The 26,402-nt window shown below is 35.1% G+C and overlaps 1 pseudogene; it reads right to left on the bottom strand.

The window, feature by feature from the left end:
- Positions 1–6,309: 6,309 nt before the first annotated feature.
- LOC149247517 (protein NRT1/ PTR FAMILY 5.4 pseudogene) overlaps positions 6,310–26,402 on the bottom strand; it is a 50,531-nt pseudogene continuing 30,438 nt past the window's right edge.

The raw sequence follows: 26,402 nt of genomic DNA on the forward strand, positions 1-26,402 counted from the left end.
AGTCCACAACGAAGAGAAAGAAGCCCACAGTTACCACCTACTTCCTGATCGAGATCTGTATACCTACCCGGTCGATTGAGACCTAGAGAACTACTATCTCTCACCTTCGAATTTGATAAGATAAAATGCACATTCTAATCCATCTTTCAAATTTGTATACATGGAGCGAGTCTCTTACCAAACAGTTGATGCCCAAGTCACTTAGTAGCAAGATCCCCATAGGAAACCAACCGACCATGTCTGGGGTGGTGATGGACCATTAATTCTCTGCACTGTACTCCTCTATTCTAACCCACTCTCTGCTAAGGAACGTAAGCCTAATTAGGGAAGTTGGAACAATGATTGTAACAGAGATAATCACACATAATTGAATAACTAAAGTATCACTTGAATCTGGTAACCACTTAGAGTAATCGCCTAATGCGTGATGGAAGTGCATGATGGAGGTACAACGATATTTGTAGGGAACAGAATAACTAAAGTCCCACCTGTCCTTAGTAACCACCCACATATGTCAAGTGATGGAGGTATCGATCGGACGATAGAAGATAATTCTATCGTCTAACATAGAGATGGATGGCGGAAAACTCCACACAGTGGCAGTTTGGGGTGTAAACTGATTAACTCGCTCCATTGTCCAGAACTATCCCATTTAAAACCACATCAATTCACTCCATTATCCAGAACTATCCCATCTAAAACCACATCAACTCACTCCATTGTCTAGAACTATCCTATCTAAAACCACATCATCGAAAGAAATTTACCTTGCAGGCCATCCCAGAGCAAGGTCGAGTATCCTAGTTTTCTTATCTGTACCGCTCAAATGAGCGATTCTTGACCTGCATGCATTTACCTTCCAAAGGTAAGGTAATGTGAAGAGAAAGTCCATAGTGAAGAGAAAGAAGCCCACAGTTACCACCTACTCCCTGATTGAGATCTTTACACCTGCCCGATCAATTCAGACCCGGAGAACTATTACCTCTGACCTTCGAATCTAATCAGATAGAATGGACATTCTAATCCTTCTTTCAAATTTGTACATAGGGAGCAAGTCTCTTACCAAACAATTGATGCCAAAGTCACTTAGTGGCAAGATCGCCATAAGAAACCAACTGACCATGGCTAGGGTGGTGATGGACCATTAATCCTCTGCAATGTACTCCTCTATTCTGGACCACTCTGCGTTGAGTAACATAAGCTTGATTAGGGAAGTTGGAACAATGATTGTAATAGAGATAATCGCAAAGAACAAAATAACTAAAGTCTCACCTAGATCTAATAACCGCTTAGAGTAACTGCCTAATGGGTGATGGAGGTGCATGATGGAGGTACAACGATATTCAAACGGAACGATATAAATAAAGTCTCACCTCACTTCAGTAACCACCCACATATGTTGAGTGATGGAGGTATCGATCAGATGGTAGAAGTTAATTCTATCGTCTAACATAGAGACGGACGGCGGAAAACTACACACAATTTGGGGAGTTGGTCTCAAATGGAAATGCCTTACGGCGTAATTAATAATTATTCATTTTATTTTATTAATTCTAGTTTTTTGTATTTTATTTTTTATTTTTAATTGTATTTTAATTTTACTTTTATTGTTATGGAATTTGATGGAGTCAAAATATTCCGTATTGGGCTCCAGAGCCCCTCTTAGGAAAATATTTTTGTATCATTTTTATATAGAGAAAAATAAAGTAATATAAGTTTCAAATTTTATTTTTTTAGTTTTTCATTGTGAGGGACATGTATAATTTATTCCATTCTTATTATAGATTTGACATATACTATTTTCAAAAAAAAATAATAACAAAAAATGTTTATTGTGGGTTAGGTAAAAAAATCAACATCACACACACACACATATATATAGGGCAATCCGTGAGAGATTTTGACAGCTTAGATACCCTGATTCACGGTTTCTCAAGCCAAAGGAGGTTAAGTCATCTGTAGAGGATAGAGACAACTTGACAAACTATATATATATATATATATATATAGATAGATAGTGAGAAAGTTCTTATTCCATTAATAGGATCATTAATTTAAGGTATAATAGACATTTGTATACCATTCCTCAAGCTTTGCACTTAAGATGAGGTTTGCATCTTAAAATATTTGATTTTTTTTGGCATTTAATAAATAGAGAGTTAAGATAGATTTATGTTAATATAGTGAAGGTAATTTGTCCAAATTAATTTTAATGCTTTAATTTTTTGTATCAGTAATTTTTAATTTCACACACACAGATATATATATATATATATTTCATTTGATTAAAAAAATAATAAATTTATGGATTTTGTTGTTTTTAACTATTTGATAAATCGAAATTTAACATAAATTTATAGTAATTTTAAATAAATGCAATTTAAATTAAATAAAAATACTTTTAATAAAATTTTAGAAATAAAAGAATGAAATATTTGGAATTTTAACATGCAAACGAAACTTTTTAGGTAGGACAGCAATGTTTGACAATAACACCTTCACAAAAAAAACGTTTACATCAAATGACTTTAATAAAATTTAGAATATAAAAAAGTGAAATGTTCGGAACTTTAACTATGCAGACAAAACTTTGTAATGTGAGAGATCAATGTTCAAGAATAATGTGATAGTAACACCTTAACAAGAAACATTTAAACCAAATATTAATTCGGAAAATTGAAAATCAAAATATTTGAAACTTTAGCGATGTAAACACAATCATTTATGTATAAGATGAATACTTAACAACAACACCTTAATAGAAACAATGTAGTAGTTAAAGCAATAACTTATTTTGATAAAATTTGAAAAATTAAAAAGTGAAATATTTTGAATTTAACAGTGCAAACAATACCTTTTATGTAGGATGAGGCCCACCATGGAAAAGAGTCCACCAGAAACTGGTAACAATTGCTTTCCAATCTCTTGCCTTTCTACCAATCGCTTCCAATCATTACATGTGCTTCTAGCAGGGAAGGAACTGCGCTCGCTCCGTAAAATCCTCTTAACTCGATGGGCTTCAATAAGAGAACATTGAAGGGGCAAGAAGAGATTCTTTATTCGAAGATTTCTTTACATCTTCAATTGGTCTCTTTGGCTTCCTTGTTATTTTTTTTTAAATCGAGGATAATCGGTAACTGGTGAGAGTTATCGTGAACGGATCAACCTAGACTACGTGCAACCGCCTGCAAGTCGCATAAAAGCAGGAACTGGTGAGAGTTATCGTGAACGGACCAACCTAGGTTACGTGCAACCGCCTACAAGCCGCAAATAACAGGAAACTTATGTCAAGCCGCACAATAGCAAGAAACTTACTAGTGAGAGTTATCGTGAACGGACCAACCTAGGCTACGTGCAACCGCCTGCAAGCGCACAATAGCAGGAAACTTATGCCAAGCCGCACAATAGCAAGAAACTTTATGCCTCAACAAGAGGCGAGACGTCTATGGGGTTGCCTACTCTTCTAGCCAAGACACCACAAGTCATATATATACTCAATGAGATTTGAACCCTCATCTCGTGGGTTACACCCTTACCGTTGAACCTCATATCACTGTATGGCTTCCCTGCTATTTTATTTCAACCTTTGATTTTTTTATATATGAAACCAAGTTTGATAACAACATGACAATAACACTTTAAGGAGAAACATATAAACCAAATGCCTTTAATAAAATTCAGAAAATAAGAAATATATATACCAAATGCCTTTAATAAAGTTCAGAAAATAGGAAACATATAAACCAAATGCCTTTAATAAAATTCAGAAAATAAGAAACATATAAACCAAATGCCTTCAATAAAATTCAGAAATTAAAAAAGTGAAATACTTGAAATTGCGCATGCAAACAAAACTTTTTATGTAGGAGATCAATTCTTTACAATAACATCTTAACTAGAAACATTTGTTGGATAAAGCATTAACCTATTTGTTGGATAAAGCATCAACCTGTTTTGATGTGTTGTGATACCTTATATATATATATAGTTTTAGATATTTAATTTTAATATCAAAAGATTGATAAAATTAAAACAAAAAATGGTTTTAAGAAAAATTAAGTTTATAGATTAAATTTATAAATTGAAGTTGTTTTATACATTATAATAATTGTGCAAATGTAATAATGAAGAAGAATAATAGTTTATTAAATTTTGAAAAAATATATATATAATGTTGATTAGGGAGCGAGGTATTCTAACACTTAGTATGAGTTAAGTATGGTATATTACATTTAAAAATAATAAAATAATACTATATAATAAATTAAATATAATAATAATAATAAAATTTATTAATGTTGGACATAAATAAAATATTTTAATTACTATTTTAATTTTAAATCAACTTTATATAAAAATATAATAAATTGAAACTAAAAAAAATTAGTATACTTCTTAATATGTGAGAGATATGTAATTCCTTCACAAGTGACATGACAAATGACACCTAAAAATAATATCATTGTATTACATCGTGTCTAATTTATCGTTAATATGTAATATTTAAAACAAAAATATATTAATAACAAAACATTAACGTTAACTATAAATAAAACATTTCAATGTTCATATTAAATAACATAATTTTATATCAAGTTTGTATAGAGAAAAAGAAAATAATTTAAATTAAAAAAATTGTTATATTTACACTTTTCATTGTGAGGGAAATGTGTAATTTATTCTATTTTTAATATGGAGTTCATATATAATATTTCAAAAATATTAATAACAACAAAAAAAAATATTGTTCATAAACCAAGTATATATATATATATATATATATATATATATATATATATATATTTCACTATATGAAGGAGATTTTTAATTCATGTAATTTCTAAAAATGTAATTCAATGTGTGTGAGTATATGTGTGCGTGTGAGAGAGAAATGGTTGTTATCTTTTCTACTTATGTTGAGATCACCATTAATGACATGATGAGGTATACTTCTTCCAAATGATTTTGTGCTCACTTTCATTTTCCAGAAGTAGTACTTTACTAAAATGAAAATAAACTTATTTAAAAAAAAAACAAAAATACTTTATTCAAAAATATCAAAATATTAAGTTACAACACTTAAACCTTAATTAAAAAAAATACATCTCTTCCACAATACATCTCTTCCACTCAACCACCTGAAATGTATAAACATAAATTAACATTAAAAACTATTATTATTATATAAAATTGACATATATAAACTTAATTAGCATTAGAAACTATTGTTATTATATAAAATTGACATGGTTTCAACAGCGTAAAGTTAAATCCAATCAAAATTTATATAATGATATAGCATGAGCATGCAAGATCAATGGCATTTATTGAATTATATTTTTTTAATGAAAATAAAATCAAAATTTCCTTTAAGAACTGGAAGCTCAAATTTCATATTTCAGATCTACCAATTAATTATTGAAATTACACCTATCATAATATGTGTTGATTTTAATGTTAAATGGGAGTTAAAATCTAAATTTAATATGAAAGTCATTTTCAGTTATTTAAAAGAGTATATTTATATCGATTGTAAATTCAGTATATTCAAATATAAATCAAACTCAGTCAAGGTGTCAACACCTTTCCTCCTCTGTACTATTAAATACCTAAACCTGCAATGGAAATAATGTCAGGTTACTATTGTGAATATCATAAACACAACTGTTGTATTGGGTTCTTTCATGACAATGCAGAGTGGAAATGTAGACATGATTCAATTTCATGATACCACCAAATGAACGCACGAATATAATAAAACAGGATAACCGATAAAGTTGAATATCCTTTATTGCAGCTGTAGAATCAAGTACAACGTTCTCATTTTTCTTTCCTTACAAGGGAGGAGGACTGGTAGGGATACAACCTATGAGCAATAATGGATAAGACCAGCAGGACTTAAAGCGTTTTTTGCATACGCAGCTTCCGTTCTTCCCTTGAAATGGGTTGAAATTCAAGCGTCAGTAATGCCTGTCAACCTCCGCTGGTCTACTCTGATAGAATAAGCCAATCTAATTCAAATATCACAAATCATAAGAAACTTGTGCAAAACCACCAAAAGAAGAGGGCCTGTTCGGTTCTGTAGATCCATCTACCTTGTAACCAAGGAGATGAAACATAGTTACTTTCATCCCCCTTGGCGCCTGCGAGTAGCTTACGATGAGCTAGTTGTATCAGATATGATTTGTTTCACCACTTTCTTGTAAGTAAGCATGCGTGTAATATAAACATAACAACATAGATTTGTAGCACTTAATATGGCCAAAAGCCAATAAAAATAATCCAATTTCGCTCTATTTAAATTGTTCACTAACCATGTTCCCTTGCTCTTTCAACTATGGTGATCACAAGACTGCCCAGAAAACCAGCGAGTCCAAGAACACTCTCAGAAACGGCGATTCCCAAGCTTCTCATGCTGTCAGGGATTTGATCATAGAAATATTCTTGGGAATTATATTCTTGCATTCCCACTAGAGTAAACACATTTGCTATTCCCGTCACAACAAACTGTGGAGTTAACCAGAAAACACTGAGAGGGATCACAGTTCCTGGGCTGTCAAGCAAGCCATGAGTTTTTGCCACATGGATCCTGTTCCTCTCTACTAGAACTGCGGTTGCCATGTACACAACAGAAATGAACATGCCAATTCCAATCCTTTGAAAAACAGTTATTCCCCGTTCATTGCCGGTTATTCTTCTGGCCAGTGGTACCAAGCACCGGTCATAAATAGTTACGAAAACAAGTCCGCTGATAGGGGGAAGGACCACAAGAGAGGCTGGCGGGACTAGGAAATGGGAACCGAGGCTTCTATCCATGGTGCTGGCTTGTTTTATGAACAACGATTGGCTCTGTGTTGCTGTCATTCCAAACACTAGGCAAGATGACCAGATGGAGATTACCCTCAATATTAATTTGGCTTCCTCTACTTGAGTTACCGTGCAGACTTTCCATGGATTTGGTTTCCTGTTTCCCTCTGCATCAATCTTCCACACCGAAGAGTCCTGCAACACTATGGCAGCTTTGTCCAGAAACCTAATCCATTTTCAAGCAAAAGAAGTTATCAGAATACTATTATTGGCTCATCAGATTCAAATCTAGAGACAGAGTTCGAGGAAAACTGTTTGTCTGGAAAGTATTTAGGGCGGCAGCCAATTATTAAGCATTAGCATTATGCAGTAAGTTATTGATTGACTTTAGTTATTGAATATCACTATTCTTATTCAACACACAAGATAGAAAGTAAATAAACCAATTATTGGGTTAATGTATATGGACTTCAATATAAATTAAAAAATAAGTAGACCAATAAAGCTATAGAAATTAAAATTACTTATAAATGCTTATAAACATCAATCTATAATAATTATTAAAATATTTATTTTTTATCATAAAATTGTTAAAATTAAAAAAAAAAAAACACATAAAAATAAATTAAATCACAAATTTATTAAAAATACTTTTTTATTTAAAAAAATTAATATATAATTAAAATTTATACACATTATAAAAACCATGTAACAAGAATTTTTATCATGAGGTTCATCTTCATTTTATTATGGAGATTCTTAATATGTAAATAGGCTTTGTTACAATACCAAAAACCAGTACCATAACACAAAAGCCAATACCATGAAAAATAAATACCATATGACCAAAAAACCATAACACATTTCATATAAAACTTGTTAATACTACTCAAAAAACATAACCACTATGAAAATGAATATTCACCTTATATTTATATATATTTTTAAAAATAATCTAAAATATTAAAATATATACTTTTAAATCTTTACTCTCCATCCCGCCAAAAGCGTAAACACAATTAACAAATCCTATGATAATTTTTTTTTTAAAATTACTAACTGAAAGAGGATGGATATTTGTTGAATATAGATATACTCTAAAATTTGGAAAGTAATTATATTATCTTTATAATATTGGTTATAGTTTAGTTTATTTCTCAAATAAATGGCCTCTGTTGTGTTTTAATGGACTCTCCTAACTTATTTGTACTTTTTCCCAATAATGTGTTTCTACCCACAATTACTAATATCCCCTAAGGATCTCTAGAATTATTGCTACCCAACACTCTTTAGAAGCTTATCTAAGAGGTATACCATAAGGTAATGAAAACTTTATTCTTGAACCTAATATTGAATATGATGGAATACCATAGTAATCATGATGGAATATGATGGAATACCATACTTGAGCTTTTTGTGTAGTCTCCATGTATGCTAGAACACCATAGTAGTCACAGTCTAATGGTTCCTAACCTTTTGGCTATCTAAGATGTCTAGTGACTATACCTAGTTTGGATAACTTGCATGAGTTTTCCACAATATTTTAAAAAGGCATTTGATGGATTATCCCCCATTAAGGGAATTCATCTATGAAGAACCAAAAATATTTCCCTATTACTCAATTTCATATGTATGTGTGAGTCACTTGTCAATGGGCTTCAAGGAATTCATACACATTCATATTGCTAGCTATGTCTATTAGAAGCTACTCTACTACATTAATTTTCCTAATTCTTGTTTTTGTTTCCAAGGCTAGAGCATTACACTCACGTGTGTTTACTTATGACACATATTATTGCTAAAGCGACCATAAATACTCAAACTAGCCCTACCTGTCAGGCTTCATAGACTCCCAAAATAGATTAAGGTGTTGGCATTGAAGCTGTGCATAAGGGAAAAGGAACCAACATAACCAAAATTTAGACCTACCTGCAACAAATAAACATCACCCTACTAATGCATCATACATGGCTGGCTATAGTGGGGATGTTGCTCCCATGGAATTGAAGGAAACTCATATGAGAAAATAAATGTGACAGGTAGGCATGTTCACTCACCACATCCTTTCCTACATTCATAGGACAATGAAAAAAGCTAATGATATTAATAATCATTATATATGACCAAAATAAGCCTCCTTGGTTATCTACTTTGATAAGAGTATTTTAGTTTGTAATTCCTTTGGCACGAGTGAAAATGTATGACCGTGTAGGTTTCTAGTGAAAGTGACCTCTTAGAATGCCCAAGGTCACAATGATACTGAGAAAGAACACTCTACCAACTATTGGTTTTATTAAGTGGGGTAAATATTGTACATTCAAAAGGATTCATGATGGCTTTCATGCTTCATACCACCCTTTGTATAATTTGTCTTAGAAACAAGGTTTTTATTTTGATCACAATGAAGGTAAAGCTAGGACATAGCGTGGCAGGGCTACAATTCTTGTCCTCCCTTCGTGTTTGATAGTATTGTGGGATGAGGTAAGGAATCCACTCATAGACTTCCATGGTGACATATATCACTCCAAGATCTTTAGCCAAAATATATTATTTTCACTCAAGGATGGTACATTATAAACAGCATCACTATTGTGTGGGAGGGAATGGATGGTATCCATCTTTTCTAATGAAGGCACTATTTGTTTAGACCGGGTTTCAAAATTCCTAAGATAAAGTCTAGTGACTATTTTGTTAGGAAAAATACTGGGGGGGTGAATCAATATTTTAAAATCTTTCTTCAACTTTACTTTTCTTATTCCAATTTCTATACATGACTACTATTGAGTGAACCCATGTACATACGCAGCTATGATGAAAGAAAATTATGTATATCTAGTCAACTAACATTACATAAAATTCATGATTTGTTAAGCTTTAACCAATGCATCATCACTTCATTAAAATGTGTATTAACAAAAAACTGTGAGGAGTATAGAGCAGATAGATCATTAATACATAAGAAACACATCAACGCACATGAACACTAAGATTTTTTAGATGGAAACCTAATGTGAGACAAAACCGTAGTCGTTGTTGCCTCTGTCTTATTTTAAAAATAAAATAATCTTCTTACAATCTTGTGTTGGTGCAGAATTTAATTAGTACGCATGCTCCTACCTGTAGAAAGCTACCACCTTCTCCCGTTTCCCATCTCTTGCTAGAAGGAAGCTATAACCTCGTTTCTAAAGACTGATATCCCTAGCTCTTTATGGATCACTTTTTAGAATGTTTCAAACTAGTTCCACTTTCAACTATCTAAAATCAATTACTCAAATATTGAACCGATTGAATCATCAAGTCAAACAATGTAACTAATGCAACTAGATCATAACAGATTATGACAATGCATAGAAACTCACCAATATACCAATCCAAACACTAATACCCATCAAAAATACCAATTGATGCCACTGCAAACCCTGCTCAAGAATACATTAGATGTATATGCTAGTATTCTTAATCATACCTGGATATGCATCTAAAAAACACTTATACATAAATCTGAATCATTGTCACATTGAAATAATCACGACATCACATACTAAACACATAAAAAATCATAGAACCAAATACATATCAATATACAACAACATCATCACTAAGTTAGCATTTTATTCCACAATCAGTTCAACCCAAACAGTATTGTCAAACACATATCATTATGTGAGAGACATCATTGACATATAGAAGCAAACAAATTTGAACTGATCAACCATCATTATCATTTCATACTTCAAAACCATAGAAGTTGTACGTGACTTTTATAAAGAACACCTGCATATGTACGCGCTTTTAATATTTCACACTAGCATACAAATATTGGCATTTTTTAGAATATATACGTGACTCCCCTGAACTAGATCTGTGTATGTACGCAACCTTTCTAAATAAAACTTGCATACATATATGCAATTATTAAATCATTCCTTAGCTGCAACCACAAAACATATTTCATAACCCTTAATATCACATGTTCATATCATTACCATCACAAATTTATCATTGTTAGTCATAATCATAAAGGATCGAACAAGCATCTTTATTAGTCACTACAATGCTTTTGGGTCTATCAAATCTGAACGTCCTTCATTCTCCTTGGTGCACAAATATTCCAAATCAAACCATTCATTAATAACCCATAACTTTACACCTAGTGTAGAATTTTTTTGTAGATTCAAATTGCAGATTGTAATTTGCTAAAACAATTGACTTGAATCTACTCTACTCATCAATAGATACAATAAACAATCGATGAAATCATGAAGCATATAAGAGAAAGAATTCAATCACACATAACACAATGATTTTCTAGGGAAATACGCACCTAAACACCCTTGCTATATGTTTATTGCATTAATCAAAAACTATGAGAAGATTACAATGCTTTGCTCAAGCCCAAGAAACCTTTGTACTATCTCTATCTATCTCATTGCTTCCCAGACAAGATCAAGCCAATACTTAACCAAATTATTGCTTGCCCAAGTCCCTATTTACTCTTGTTGTTCATGTTAGCCCCTGAGGTGCAATGACAATATTTTTAGCGGAAATGTCCCCTATTTTAGCTCTGATGGTCCTGTTAGCCTTGAGGTGTTGATCCAAACAGATCCTAAAAAACACTCTAAGTCTTCAAAATTTTCTAAACATTCAAAACTGTGGCCTAAGAAAAACCCTCCAAACGGTGGGAAAACACTATTAGGAAATGAAAACGTAGAGAAAACAGTAAAAAATAGAGTAGCAAAGGCTTGAACAACGAATGCACAACAACCATCAAATCTAGCTTATCAATGGTCTAGATTTGATCGGAAAAATCACAATTGGCCAGCACAACGGAGTGCTCACCAAATGGCCCGGGGTTATCGCGATATGTGATTGCTATTAATTGCATTGCGATATCGCATCAGAGCTTCACAGAGGAGTAGGATATACATACATACATACATATATACATACATACATATACATATACATATACATATACATATACATATACATATACATATACATATACATATATTCGATGCGATTAACTAGACCAGAAGAGGTCTGGGAATGAAAATGTATATTTTTTCAAGTCTGGAGGAAGCCATTTTTACGTTATTTTCAATGTTTTAAACATATTTCCAAAATACAAAGGGAAGCCTTGGAACAAGGCCGAAGTGACTGGCGACAGTGATTGAGGACAGACTCGATAGGAGAATAGACCATGTTTAAGGACTTTTGAAGTCCGAATGAATAGTGTTTGTGGCAGATTTTCACAGTTTGAATGCATTTCTCTGTGTTAACAGAAAGCGGCTATTTCAGGGATTTCAAAGGCCCGATGCACTCATTCATGGCAGAATAGGTGGCCACCTCCCCTTAAGGCATTATGAAATGATTACTTAACGCCAGAAGAGGGATTCGAGCAGACAGAGGCCGAGAGATAGATGGCTGGAAGGGGAAAAAGCCATAGCACGATGCAGCCGAACCAACAGAAGTGATCATGGAGCATCGCTGGCACGAGCAAGCCACCTGACAACGCATCAAATTTACCAAAATTTGGTTACTATGTTGTTTGAAAAAGAGATCTATGAGTTCATTTATGACAAGTTATGGCATCGAGTAGTTAAAAAAGACAAAGGGATAGATTAAGACATCTCGAGCCTCAGAGGGTTCGAGAGCATTGTAAAAGGCCTATAAATGGTTGAAAGCTCAAAGTAATAGGGGTTCAACTTTTGGAGACTGTGGAGACTCTGCTCCTCTCAGTGTCTCATCTTCATTCCAGTAATACAAGCTTCTTTTGTTGTTATATGTTCAATCGCCATCTTTCCCTCTGTTTTAAGCTTGCACTTGAACAGGTTATTCACATTTTCTTCTCTGTCGAATGCCAGATAACTGTCATCTTATCTTTGCGTTGATAAATTCGATTTGTAAGTTTCATTTACTTTCTATAGATAGCTATTCATATGTGTTTATGTATGTATCTGCTGGTACAGTCAGGATTCTCCATCTATTCATTGAATCTATAAACTATTGAGCATTAGTGGTTGAAAGCCTTGTCAATCTGACGGTGTTCATGCATGTTTTGAGTGAAAATAGAGTTGAAACAATCATCTAACTTGATCCAAACCCCAATCCACTCCAATAGTTCAGAGAATGATATTGAAGATTTATATGTTTCCAAGAATCTCCGAGCTACAACCTAGGAGAGCTTCCTGGAGTGCTAATAGTTCCCTTGGGAATTAGCATATATTTAATTGGGAAATTCCACAATTATGAATTGTGCAATCATCATAGGCCTTTCTATGATTGCATGCACCATATATTTAATTTATATGATTTTACAATTGATAGTACACTATGCCTAAGCTCCAATGTCAACTTGATCTTTCTCTGGTCTGACATGCGTGAGTTAATTATGAAAATCTTTAGTTTATTGGTTGATCACTACATGTTACACCCCACTATTGTAGGTTACACCCCACTACAGTAACTTACACCCCACTATAGTAAGTTACACCTCATTAATGGATCTCCCACTAATTCCTCCATCATTTGGAACTAATTTAACTAACTTTAAATTAGTTGGATTGAATTAAATAATTGCAACAAAAAATAAACTCAACTACTGCTCCTAATTGTAGAAGACACTCTACATGACTGTAGTTAGACCCTCAGCTCAAATTAACTGAGCTAACTAAGTCAAATTAACTTAGTGAAATATTACAAGTTGTCATGAGATGTGGAATTACAATTTAATTCCCAATTTAATTCAAGGACAAATTAAATTAGGATTTGCTTGTTCCATTTTCAACATTCCCTCTCAACAAGAAAGGGATTATCTACTACCGCGATCGTGCCGCTGTGAAACTCGAATTTTCATCTTGAGAATTCCTTTGTCAAAATATCTGCATCCTGCTCCTTTTAAGAATGTACTCGAGTAACTTGATTCTTCTCTGCACACACTCTCGTAGATGGTGATACCATATGTCAATATGATTGGACCGATCATAAAATAATGGATTCTTACAGAGTTTGATACAACTCTGATTGCTATAGTAAACCATAGTAGGATCCATCTGTTGACCAAATAACCCAACAAAGATTTTTCTCATCTAGATAACCTCACAAGATCCTTGACTAGCAACCATGTACTTTTCTTCTTACTGAACTGAGTGAAAATGATCTATGCTTCCTACTATATTAAGAATATTTTACTGACCCAATACTAAATATTCCCCCTGATGTGCTCTTCCTTTCGGATGGACTCCCTTCCCAATCTGCATTTGTGAATCATTGAAGCTTCACTCCCTCTTTCCATTTCTACTAAAGACCAAATTGAGTGGTACGTTTGAGGTATCCCAATACATGTTTAGCTTCCTTCCAAATGGTTTTTGTTGGCTTAACCATAACTTGAGTAGGATGATTAACTCCAAAACACATGTCCGATCATGTGTTCACCAAATACATAAGTGAACCCACAAGTTGTCTATAAATAGAATCCTCCACTACTTCACCTGAACTAGCATATTCCTTCCTCTAATTACTTTCTAGAGGAGTTTCCATAGGTTTGCTTCTCTCCATGTGGAACTTCTACAGTATCTCCTTGGCATACTTGCCATGAGAGACAAAAAATCTCGCATCTCCTTTTCATAATAACATATCAAGAAAGTAATGCATTGACCTTGGGTCTTTCATCTCAAATTCTCTTGCAAGATCCTATGTTGTTTCTAGGAAAACTAGTGTCTTTTCGAGCGACTAGCGCTCTAGGATTGGCAGCTACCCTAGAAACAATAGTTTAAAGTAATTCAATGATTTCTTCTATGTGTAATAGATAAGAGAAAGATAATGGGACCAACCTGGAACTTTCGCCTAATCATTTGCTTGATCTCTCTCTCCCTTGACAAAGCTTGCAACTCCACCCTGTACTTATCCCCCTTTGAGAGTACCTATAGAAACACAGTAACAAAGAACCGTCAAAGCATCTCGATCTATTACAAAATATGCATTACAAAATCAGATATATAATGAACGTATAATAGCATTCACAAATGATAACATTCAAAATTGCACAATCATATGGAAAAAAACTTGAAGAACTTTATTAATAGAAGGGAGAATTACAACCCAGTTGTCTGGTCCATCATCATCGTCCCAGCATCAATCCCTCTTCACCTCATGAAATAGCAAGATCACACCAACAATACAATGCTCTTTTCTCAATTACGAACTATCAACACTTCCTTGCAATTCACAACATTCTAACCTCTGCATCTCTTACATGAGTGATCCATTTATAGATGTGTGCAAGGGTGTGAGTCATCTCTGGGCTTTGATTAGTGTCATTCCACTTGTTACAATTGGTTGCACTTGGAGATTTCTTCAATCTCTTACTCATCCCTGGGTGAATTCAGAGAGGCAAGTGTCATAGGAGAAGTTTCTAGAAGATTCCATGAGCATCCACTTAGCAAACTGTCTCAGAAATTTGTCCATCCTCGCCCATCACAACCTATAGAAGGCTTAATCAGTATGCATTGCACTTGAGCAATGTATCACTCAGTATGGTTCAGTTTAGGCCAATTCTAGATGGTTTCTTAGGTGGAACTTTTGGGGAATGATGTAATTAGATGACTAAGCTATTTTAGGGTATGAAACAAATCTTTTAGGGGTTGATAAGCCCTAGTTTATCGACATATAATTTTGGGGTTGAAGTTGCAAAATATGTCTATAATAGTTGCCCCCTAAAGCATGAAGTCATAAATCTTGATGTCGTGTGAAATGCTTTATCATGAGGATTTGAGGTTTTGAACTAGAAGGTGACCTATATAAGATACAATACAATACGTCATCATAGTATAATTTTCATGATCTAGCTGAGGCGGGCGTTCCCATGCTCAGATTTATAAATTCATTTCATGTACATAGGTCAGATAGTCATCTACAGATGTAGACTAGTGATTCTTCGGATGTAGAGTCATCATTCTTAGTGTGGATGACCATCTTTGCAGTGTCTTTGTACATTTGATGTTTTTATATCCCTGAATATATCGTAGCCTGGATGGATGAAACTAGATCCAACGTCTTCAAACTCATTCAATATTCACTCGATGTACAAGTTAATCCATGTGAAGAGATGTTCTGAAGTTGAACATGGAGAGACATCGCTTGATTACCAGCCAATAATATAAGCTATTAACAGACACGAGAGGAATCACCGATAATTTTAATGACCCTCAAGGTACGACAGTACAATTCATGTGGTGTGAATATATGATCCGATGTTGAACATGACGCAAAATCTTTCGGTCAAATGCCATTGATGTCAACCTCTCACCGGAAGTGAGAAACTTTTCATTGAGGCATGCAAGTTTAAAAGCACTAAAAGGGTTGTTTCTAGGTCAACTTCTTGGATAATGAATTGATGTCGACAAGAAGTGACTCATCGTAGGAGGGCCTTGATGCATCCCACATCTACAATAGGAAATGGAGCAAATGATTTTCTGGAGGTGAAAAGGATCTGACGACACAAGGTTTAGGAATGGCGGCCATGAAAAATGAAGGTTTCAAAGGTATTGTAGTGGATGAGGCATTAACTGGATTGTGGCTTCTCAACTAAATGAATTTTCTTGAACATGTCAGTGACACTGAGATGGATTGGTAGCGTTAACCCCAGAAGATGGATGGTGCGAAAGACCAATGGTGAGATGATCGGTGAACGGAATAACCTAACTCGACTCAATAATGGTGATGGAGTGAAAGTGTCATGTTCAAGAGCGACCTGTTACCATAAAGTTTTCAAGTTTTCTTCCCTTTTTCCCCAGTCATTTCTGACCAATACCTCTTTATTTTTGTCAATCTTGAGGAGGATAACATATGCTTGTTCTATAATTCTCCCTTCGGGCAAACCTATCGCTATGTTTTAATGAGTCTAGTGACAGTGAAACTTGATCTCATCTAGAATGGACAAGTTTGTCGTTATTGTTTTAACGAGTTTAATGACAAGGATAACTCAGTTCTTTTCATGTTTAGAGAGTTTGAAAAGGGACGAAAAGGAAAATCCAGAAGTTCTTTTTCATAAAATAGTCCCTTAGGTCTGAAAAAGTTTAAAATAATACAAAAGGGATGACTTTTCTGATCACTTTGAAGAGCTGAAAAAGACAAGCGCTCAAACTTTTTCATGAGATAATCCCTCAGGTATGAAAGAGATTAAAATATATAGGAGGGATGACACTTCCAATCACTTTAACGAGCTGGAAAGGTCAATTGCTTGACAATATTTTCATATTTAACGAGTCTGAAAAGGGTTTAAAGGAGACTCAATTTTAACGAACGAGTGGTGTCTAAGGTAGCAACTGGTTCCGGGTAAGCTTGGAACTTCTTGAAACATGGTTATTTCTGTGAAAACGCTGGCTAATAAGACCACTCGTCGCAATTGTTCCTCAAAAAAGGGTAAACAACCAACTGGAAGTGTATGATCGGCCAAAATAATGGAGGTGATGAGAGGTACAAAACCAATGCTCAAAAGGTTGATAGCATGGAAATCACAAAGGTTAATTAGCTGAAGGTGGGTTCATTTTCTAACGAGCTTGAACCATGGGGGAACTATGCTTGATTTTAGTTTCATTTTTACACAAGCTAGAAATGACAAAACTAAAAAGCTAGAAACAACAAAACTAAAAATGAAAATGAAATTGAAAAAGGAAATGAAAAGTTTGCATGCCCCCAGCATGATGAAAAGGAGAGTCTCTTGTACCCATATGGAAACTACTGAGGTTAGGTAGGACGGTTCCGTCCAGAATACAAAATACTTCCTTGGCTTTGTCCACAAAATAGACCAAGGTGAATGGTGTGTTAGACTAATCATATAACCTACAGGAAAGCTTATTTTTTCAGTTGGGTTCATCCATAGAATAGACAAGGGTGCATGCCCCCCATGCTTCGTTACATTCACGAGACTACTCATGGCAATCAGGTCGCTGGAATAAAGATTCAAGAGATGCAACTGATGTAAAAGGACCATCTAGGGATGATGTTTGACTTCGAGCTATGCTTGAACTGGGAAATGAAAGCTAGTCAATGGTGAAAATTTTGCCTTCATTCAGGTAACACATTTGTTATGAAACCAGCTTAAGAAAAGATATATAAGATAGATCAATGCCTTAAAATTCAGCCTCTTCGAGGGGGAAACCTCCTTTACATTACATAAATGAACAATTCTTGGATGATTCAAATGACAAACATCGTTTCTATATATAGGAGTCTAAGGAGTCACCATATAACCCAGCTGACCTAACAAAGATAATATAAAGCCACAAAAATAACAATAGAGGGATTCTATGGGGCACAATAATAACAATATGGGGACAATAGGGGCACAACAATATTAATAAGGGGTAAAACTACAATAGTAATGGGGTAATCACTAGTATTATAGGGACCCATCATGCCCCTCTCCTTCAAAAAAGTGTTGTCCTCAACGCTTGAGTAGTTCTGGATGCTTCTGTATAAAATTCTCATCCTCCCATGTGGAATCTTCAGCAGATAATTTCTTCCACTTGATAAGATACTCTGAAATTGATCGATTTCGTAGCTGTCAAGTTCTTGTTTCTGTGACTGCTTCTGGTTCCAATATAATTTTTCCTTCCTCATCAAGTTCTGGCAATATTGTTTGAACTGGGAGATTATTGCCTATAACCTTCTTTAAACATGAAACATGGAAAACTGGGTGCAATCAAGAAGCTGCAGGGAGCTCCAATTTGTATGCCATAGTACCAATCTTTTGCAACACCTTGTACAGACCATAATACTTTGGTGATAATTTATTATCCTTCTTAGCTTGCTTAAGGGACATTTGCTTATACGGTTGTAGCAATAGGAATACCCAATCACCTACATCAAAACTTGTTTCGATGTGATGTTGATCTGCCTGTTGTTTCATTCTATTCTATGCCAACACAAGGTTATCCTTTAAGAGTTGGAGGACTTGTTGTTGATGTTCGATGTGATGTTCCACTGCTTGAACCTTAGAATTTTCTCTTAAAAATGATGTGATGGATGGTGGCTGATACCCATAAAGTGCCATAAATGGGGTCATTTTTGTTTTTGTATGGAAGTGTTATACCACCGTTCAGCCAGAGGCAACCATTTGACCCATTGTGTCTATTTATCAGATACAAAGCAACGAAGATATCCTCCCAAACATTTTTTTACTATCTTAGTTTGCCCATCAGATTGAGGATGATAAGATGAGCTATGAGCTAACTAAGTACCAAGACAAGAAAATAATTCTGTCCAAAAATTTCCAGTGAAAATGGGATCTCTGTCACTTACAATAATCTTTGGGTTTCCATCTAGCTTTTGAATTGTTTCCATAAATGCAGTAGAAACTGTACTGGCTTTAAATGGATGTGATAATGCACAAAAGTGTGCATACTTGGTAAGTCTATCAACTACCACCATGATGACACTCTTTCACTCAGACTTGGGTAAACCTGTGATAAAATCCATTGAAACCTCCTCCCAACGTTGGCTTGGAATGGATAAAGGTTGTAATAGACCCAGTGTCTTAATTGTTTCAACTTTATTTTTTTGGCAAACCAAACATTCTGCCACAAAAATTTGAATATTGATTTAAGGCCATCCCAAAAAAATTCCTTCTTAACCTTGTGGTATTTTTTTAAAAATCCCGAGTGCCCTCCTAAGGGAGAAGTGTGCAATTCCATAAGAATCTTATGTTTTAGTTGGGAATTCTTACAGAGGTATAAGCGATCTTTGTACCATAACGAATCATTTTTCAGCTAAATGTATCCGACATACTGGAATCTTGTTGTAACTTTCGAATAAGTGCCCACACTTCTTCGTCATTCTTCCATTCCTCCCTTGCTTCGTTTATCCAATCTGGTTGGATAATAGAAATGGCGCACAACAATGCTTCCACATCATCATCCTTTCTTGAGAGTGCATCTGCCACCACATTTTGATTCCCTTTTTTGTAGATGATTTCAAAGTCATAACCCAACATCTTTGTGACCCACTTTTGTTGCTCTTCAGAGGATAATCTTTGTTCTAAAAAGTATTTAAGGCCATCATGATCCGTTTTTACCTTGAAGTGTCTTCCCATTAGGTAGGGTTGCCATTTATTAAGTGCATGGAGTATTGCAAACATTCCCTTCTCATAAATAGCTTTGTGTAAAAACTTTCTTTTGATTGGACGACTTTCAAAGGTAATGGGTCTTTCATCTTGCATTAAAACAGCACCAATTCCATTTCTTGAAGCATCAATTCCACAATAAAGGTTTTTTTGAATTCCGGTGTAGCTAAGGCATGTGCTTGGCACATTTCCTCTTTAAGATGTTCGAAGGCCTTTGTTGCTTCTGGAGTCCATGAAAATGCATCATTCTTCAATAGTGTTGTTAGAGGTGCTACTATTCTCCCATAATTCTTAACAAAATTGTGATAATACCCTGTCAACCCGAGAAATCCTCGCAGATGTTTTATGGATGTGGGGATTTTCCATTCCTTAATGGCTTTAATTTTGCTAGGGTCTACCTCAACTCCTTCATGAGATACAATATGACCCAGATATTCCACCTCTTGTACTCCAAAGAAACATTTGGATATTTTTGCATATAATTGTTTCTCCTCTTATAGTTGTAGCGCCCTGTCAACATGTTCAACATGATCCTTTCAAGACTTGTTGTAGATTAGTATATCATCAAAAAATACTAACACAAATTTTCTAAGGAATGGTTTGAAAATTGAATTCATCAAACCTTGAAATGTTAAGGGTGCATTGGTAAGGCCAAAAGGCATGACCAAAAATTCATAATGACCCTCATGAGTTCTAAATGCTATTTTCAGAATGTCTTCAGTCTTCATTCTGATTTGATGATATCCTGAACGAAGATCCAACTTGGTGAAGTAAATTGATCCATGCAATTCATCTAGTAATTCATCAATGACAGGAATGGGAAACTTATCTTTAATAGTGAGCTTGTTGAGCTCCCTATAATCCGGACACATGCACCATGACCCATCCTTCTTGTGCACCAATACTACTGGAGCAGAGAAAGAACTTTGACTCGGTTGAATTATACCAGCCTCTAGCATTTCTGCAACCATACGTTCAATTTCACTCGTTTGGGCATAGGGATATCTGTACGGCCTGATGTTCAGAGGAATACTTCCTGGAATCAGATGAATAGCATGATCATGATCACGAATAGGTGGGAGACCTTTGGGAGTCTCAAATACCTTGGAATGATTGTCCAAGACTTTTTGGAGATCTGGAGAAATAGATGATTCCAATGTGGAAACATCTAGCGAACATAATTATGCAATTACACCTTCTTGTACCTTTTTTAGAAGCTTTGTCATATTGTTAGAGCTGATTATCTTTCCCGATTTCCCTGCAATACCCCTTAATTCAACTTCCTTTCCTTCCATAGAAAATTTCATGAAAAGTTCTTTATAATTAAAAGCTATTGTACCCAAGGATTGTAGCCATTGGACTCCTAATACAACATCATCACCTTCCATTGGAATGGAAAGCATTGGGCTAGTAAATACATATCCTCCCATGGATAGCTTGATATTATGGCACTTTCCAGAGAAATTTATTGTTCCTCCATTTGCAACCATCACTTGACATTCTGGTGCTGGATATAAGAAGCAATTCAATTCTTTTGCTACCTTACAATGAATAAAATTGTGGGTACTTCCTGAATCAATCAACACTATTACCTTTTTCTTCTTGATTTGTCCTTCTATCTTGATGGTTTGAGGAGTGGTAGTTCCCGCTAATGCATTACAAGATATGGTCGGATTCATTTGTTCTTCATCTTGGCTTTGTTCCTAGAGTATATCCTCTTCTTTTGACCTTTCTTGCTCCTTTTCTTCTTCCTCTTCACAATCTATGTAGAATAATTTCTTCTCAGCACACTTATGACCTTTAGTGTATTTTCTATCGCAGCTGTAACAAAGCCCTTTTGCTCTTTTTTCTTCCAATTGTTCTGGTGTCAACCTTATAGGTTGTGGAAGACTAGCAGTAACAACACTTCTGTATTTATAGTTGTGAGTGGTATGCTTCCTGGTTGCCATAATTTTTCTTTCCATTTTTCTTGCTAACCTGAATGCCTTCTCTATTGAATCAGGTTCCCAAAGGCGAACATCATGTTGGATATTATCCTTTAAAGACCCTATGAACACATCAATCCTATGCTCCTCTGGAATATTTTTTACCCTTATGTTCAATTTTTGGAACTCCTCAATGTGCTCCATTATTGAACCCTTTTGTCTGAGATTTATCAATTGGCTAAAAAAAGTGTTGCTTTTTGTATCCTCATAATGTGCTACCAATTCTTCCGTAAAAATTTCCCAAGTGATAAATTGTTTATGAGAGCAAAGCCATTGATACCATACAAACTAATTTGGTTCCAGATATTAAGTTGCAATACATACCTTTTGTGTGTTTTGCACATTATTAAGATCGAAAAATTGCTCCATCTGTAATATCCATGTTGCGGGATCCTTGCATCAAACATCCTCATATCGATTTTTGAAATATGGTGCATCTTCGATCCAACATTATAGTCTATGAAATCAGGATTAACATTTCTCTTGTTTGCATCATGAGTTTCCTTTCCTTCCATTTCACCATTAGTAAGTATTTCTTGTAGAAGATTTGTCAAATCTGCGTTCAAATCTATCTTCAAATCGTTAATCTTGGCTTACACGCCCTTTATCTTAGATTCCACTCCATTTATCTTAGCTTCTGTTAGCTTTTGTGAGAGTGAAATTTGTTGCACTTGGTCTTGTAATTTTGATATATCATGTAGCATTTCTTCCTCTTCTTCATGAGTCATGCTAGAGCTTTCAGATTGCTTACTAGGTTTTTGCATTTTCTTTCCTCGGGGCATCAGTTACCGCTACTAATGCTCTACTATGCCCTTTGAATTCCTTCAAAATAATTTTTCAAACCAAGCTTAAGCAAAAATTTAAAAAATCTACACACCTTTTTTCACTTTGTAGGAGCTCGATATTGCCTCTGATGTATCTCTGTAATTTTGGATCATCCAATTCTGAAATTGCGACTTGTGGTAGCCCTCTGTTTCCTCTTTCCAATGCCACTAGTCTGACCCCAATTGGATTCTCCAATGAAGAGTTATACCAAATCTCCCACAATGACCTGATTATAGACTAATTCAGTAGAGCGAACTTGTATGACGTGCCACGTGTCCCTGTTTGACCTTTGGCTCTGACAAATATATACAAAAAGCTACAATTCGTCTTCTTTCTGTACATTCCTACAAAATTTCAATTTGATGCTCAGAGAGAAAGTTATGATGATTTTCCTTAGGTCACCTGTTTGGAATGTAATTCAGGAGTCTTCAAAAATACCAACTTCCCTAGATCATATCTCCGCAAATATAGTGCGACAAACTTTGAAATTCAGACCCGAGCTTCAGTGCGATATCTTCTCAAATGGTTTTTTTAAGCTTCTGAAACGTCACAGAAAAAATTTATAGCGAAAATGCCACGATGACCTATTTGGAGCAGCGAAACCCTAGAATCCAAAGCCTCTAATACCAAATGTTATGAAACCAGCTCAAGAAAAGATAGAAAAGATAGATCAACGCCTTAAAATTCAGGCTCTTCAAGGGGGAAACCTCCTTTACATTACATAAATGAATAATTCTTGGATGATTCAAATGACAAAACCTCCTTTCTATATATAGGAGTCTAAGGAGTCACCATATAACCCAGCCGACCTAACAATAATAATATAAAGCCACAAAAATAACAATAGAGGGATTCTATGGGGCATAGTATAACAATATTGGGACAATAGGGGCACAACAATATTAATAAGGGGTACAACTACAATAGTAATGGGGTAATCACTAGTATTATAGGGACCCAACAACATCACTCGAAAGAGTGTTGAAACAATAGCCTCCATGTTATAAACATAGTCACATCCAAGGAGTAGAATGTAATGTAACAGTCTTGGGACTACCATCACATTCAGATAAATGGTTTTCCCTCCCAAAGTGATCGGTAACTTAGGAAGGATCCCTAATGGTTGACTAGCTCCTTTGTTAAAGCCTAACAGATTCTGTGTAATAGCCATAAGCGATGGCAAACCAAACACTTTCTAAGCAGTTGAGGAAAGGATACTCACTGATGCCCCTTCATCTACAATAGTGCCAGACATGATCATTTTATGAACTTGTACCATGATCCAGAAAGGTACATGATAAGGAAGGCGGGATCTTGCTAGTTGATTCCAATCAAAAGAAGTGACTAGACTACTTGGAGGGGTCACTGAATAAATGGGTGAATTAACCTCTTGAGTTACGATAACTAGAGGAGTTTCCTCCTGTTGTGAAGGAACGAGTGGATTTCCCCCAAGTTCATCGGACTCTAAAGTATCAAAAAGAATTTGAACTGTATTGTTCTCACTCTCTTCAAGAAGGGTACGATTATCTGAAGGTGAACTTGGGTCAACTGTCACCTCGACATGTTGGCTTTGGTTGGGTATAGACTCATAAGATTCACTTTCTTAGAGAGTGGTTTCGACTGACGGTTGATTTAAGTCAGTTAGTCTTTTAACTAGTAAAGGACTTGGGGAGAGTTTCCTGTAGCCAGATGGAAGTCGTTGTGGTGATGCAGGATGGTTATCCAACACTCTTTTGGCTTCATCCAAAAAAGGACAAAGGTGAAGGGTATGGTTCCCTTCACATAACTTACATGGAAATCTAACCTTTCTCATCTATCCATGAACTTCACTATCACTAGTTGAAGGTGTGTTATCAACATGATCTCTAGAAGTTGATGACACAGGATGGTGTGAACGGGGAGACCATTCTCTCAAAATCCGAGGAAAGCAAGGACAGTCTCGAGAAAAATGGTCACCTACACAAATTACGCATGGAAATTTGGCTTTGGAAAGTCTAATGTGCGGATTTTCACCAGACGATGCATTCAAAGCAATGGTTGCTTGGTTGCCCCCTTGTTGAATTGGCTTCTTCTTCTTCTCCTTCCCTTTCTTCTTCTTCTCAGCCACCTGGTTATTAGCATCACTACTTTCACCAAGTGAAGAGGAAGAAGCGGAGGGAGAAAAAAACAAATAAGAAGGCGAAGGGACAACTTCAGTATCAACTGGAGGTTGATTCGATTATGGAGGAATCACGGAATTTTGAACCATAGAGGTTGAGAACAGCCATACTAGCAGGCCAATGGTAAGTCCTGGAAGGGACAATGTGGCCATATGAAGAGCACCAATATTTCCCCAGGAAGTAAAAGGACTAGGATTCCCTTCAAAAGGGATTCCTTGATTGGTGGAATCCATATATCTCAACCTAAGATCAACTAAGGAACAGGGATGTTATTCCGAATTCAATTAATTTTAAAGACACTTTGACACAACTTTGCTTTTTCAGTTTTTAAGAGTCGAGAAAAAGTTAAAGACGACTCTAGTCCCCTTCCATTTTTAATGAGCCTGAAGTGACAAATGCTCAGATGGACCTTTTCATTTAAAGAGTCGAAAAGGAATGAAAGTGACTACTCTGGAAAATATAAAGAGAGGGATTACCAAACCAATCAAAAAACTGCAAAATACACCTTGGTGATAAATTAAAGAGAAATTACCAAGGACTTATGTACGACAATCAATCTTCCTGAATGTTGTGTTCCATGCATTGCGATCAATAAGGCAGCAGACTCAGCTTCCTATGGATAAAGGATATAAGCCTATTGTGGTCAACCAATATATACGCGACAGTACGGGGAGAAAAAGTCCATGCTAGCATTTTTCATATCAAGGAGGAGGAATCACCCAACCTTCAATGAAAATGATAGTTACTAGTTTTTACGACGTCGGAACACGTCTCTAGCCTAGACCTCTAGATATGTTGCGTTAAGTTCCAAAGCATTGTTAAGTTCATTGAAATTTATTTTAAAGTTGATCTTGTTTAAATTTTTCCTTTCAATGGTTCACCGTGTGATGATGATTTGAAATTCCTAAAATGCAATCTACAATGATAAACAATATTTGTTTATTTCAATCAATGAAAATCCTAGCCACTAGGGAAATAAGATTACAATTATTTCAACAAAGAGCAAAGAGCACACACTAGTGCATTTTCCTAAATCATTTTTTGCACACAAACTAAATGCAAATGCAAATGCATGTATTCGTTTTTTGTTTTTCTTAATGTGAAAAATGCTATAAAGGAAAACTAAATGCAGCAAAGATCTAAAATATTTCTTTCAAAATGGCATTTCGACAATTTCTTCTTGAAAAGAGAAAGGAAGACTAAATGACACTTTTCAATTTTTAATAAAAACAATGTTTTTGACACATTGAATATCAACAAATCAAACCAAGTACATGACGAAAAGTTCAATCTACTATTCAGGGAAGGAAGAATCCACGACATTTTTCTTTTCAACACAAAACGACAGTTACGACACTTTTTGCATCAAAGCGACAAATTGATTTAAACAACTTTTCGACAAAGGATTGTGAATGATGAAAAAATACAAAAAACTTTAACTAATCCTAATCAATGGAGGCTGATCTATGTGATGCAAGCAGGCTTCAGTTAGGAGGCATT

Source organism: Pinus tabuliformis, chromosome 7 (assembly GCF_031772625.1).
Source record: "Pinus tabuliformis cultivar Carrire ecotype Pingquan chromosome 7, CPIR1, whole genome shotgun sequence".
Lineage (NCBI taxonomy): Eukaryota > Viridiplantae > Streptophyta > Pinopsida > Pinales > Pinaceae > Pinus > Pinus tabuliformis.